This window comes from Alexandromys fortis, unplaced genomic scaffold, assembly GCF_014885135.2.
Source record: "Alexandromys fortis isolate MF-2015 unplaced genomic scaffold, M_Fortis_MF-2015_v1.1 scaffold_7, whole genome shotgun sequence".
NCBI classification, from domain to species: Eukaryota; Metazoa; Chordata; class Mammalia; order Rodentia; family Cricetidae; genus Alexandromys; species Alexandromys fortis.
The window spans coordinates 6,104,787-6,106,440 of NW_026067920.1; the positions used below are offsets into that span (position 1 = coordinate 6,104,787).

The 1,654-nt window shown below is 40.6% G+C and overlaps 1 non-coding gene across 1 annotated transcript; it reads right to left on the minus strand.

The window, feature by feature from the left end:
- Nucleotides 1-332: 332 nt before the first annotated feature.
- Nucleotides 333-443, minus strand: LOC126501016 (U8 small nucleolar RNA). The gene has a single exon (XR_007591486.1). It is a non-coding gene; the product is annotated as a U8 small nucleolar RNA (small nucleolar RNA).
- Between the last annotated feature and the right edge of the window lie 1,211 nt (nucleotides 444-1,654).

Here is a 1,654-nt window from a genome sequence, read left to right on the forward strand (position 1 = left end):
TAGACCAGGCTGGCCTCAAATTCATAGAGATCTGTCTGCTTCTGCTTCCTGAGTGCTGGAATTAAAGGCATGCGCCACAACTGCCCAGTTGCTTTGTTGTTGTTGTTTGCTTGCTTTTAATGTGTATGAGTGTTTTCTCTGCATGTATGTCTGTGTGCCATGTGCATCCCCAAGTGCTTAAAGAGGTCAGAAGAGGGTATTGGATGCCCTGGGACTAGAGTGCAGGTATGAGCCACAATGTAGGTGCTGGAAATCGGATCCGGGTCCTCGACAAGAGGAACAAGTGCTCCTAACCACAGATCCTCTCTTCAGCCCTGTAAATAAATGTGATCACCAGAGACACAGTCAAGATGCTGTGGGCTCTGGTTATACCAAGACTCTGATCATCATTTTCTATCTGCCCTCCAAAAAGAAGGACAGGTAAGGATTAGCCTAGCTGAGGATCCTAGAACTTCTTAAAGACGTATCAGTAAAACCACAGGATGCCAGTTAAGTTACAATTTTTTTTTAATAACTTTGAACTCCTGGCTCTTCTTTCTTTAATCCCATGCACTGGGATTGCAAGAACGTGCCCTATACCCGGCTGACTATAATAGAAAACAACAAAAATATTTTTAAAGATTTCTTTCTCATTGTAATTGTGTTATGCATGTGTGTTTGGGTGAAGATATGTGTGTGTGGGTGCAGGTGCCACTGAACGGCTAGAAGAGGGCATCAGATTGCCCAGCAGCAGAACTTCGGGGCAGAGGTGAGTCATGGATGCAGGAACTGAACTTGAGTGGTAAGAGCTCTTACTGCTGAGCCATCTCTCTAGTCCCAAATACAAAAACACCAACAGTGAGCCAGTGAGAGGGATCAATGGGTAAAGATACTTGCCACCTGTGAACACCCTCAAAAACTTACTTTGCTCAACTGCCGACTGAGATGAACCTAGCATACAGGATACACCATAAAGACTGATTAACAGCGCCCCCCACATAGCACAAAGCAGTTTGGAGAGAAAAACTGCGCCCATATTTCCAAATATTGTTTATAAATATTCTTTTACATTTAAAGGGGGATATGATATAGATATGGATAATTTGCATTGGTATGGATTTTGCTCTATTGATATAAATTTAAGGTCAATCTTTTTTTTTAAATATTTATTTATTTATTATGTATACAATATTCTGTCTGTGTGTATCTCTGCAGGCCAGAAGAGGGCACCAGACCTCATTACAGATGGTTGTGAGCCACCATGTGGTTGCTGGGAATTGAACTCAGGACCTTTGGAAGGGCAGGCAATGCTCTTAACCACTGAGCCATCTCTCCAGCCCCTTAAGGTCAATCTTGCTGTATGTATATTTCTGCTCTTGATTAAGGTATTGTGATTATGTAGTTCATTTAAAAATGTAATGTATAATTAGGAAATATAGGTTGTTAATGGATAATCATCGATAATAGTCAAGCTTGTAGTCATGTTAGTTAGATTTTCTAGATATGTAGAGATATATTTCAATTAGATAGGCATTCTTCATATCTTTCAAAGAATACAGAATATGGCATTTAAAATGTTTTAATAACTTAGGGTTTTTGATGACAATGAGACACATCTGCTCCTGGCAGCACCAAGCTACTTCCTGAGGAATATGGGTATCAAAGTGTGGCAGAC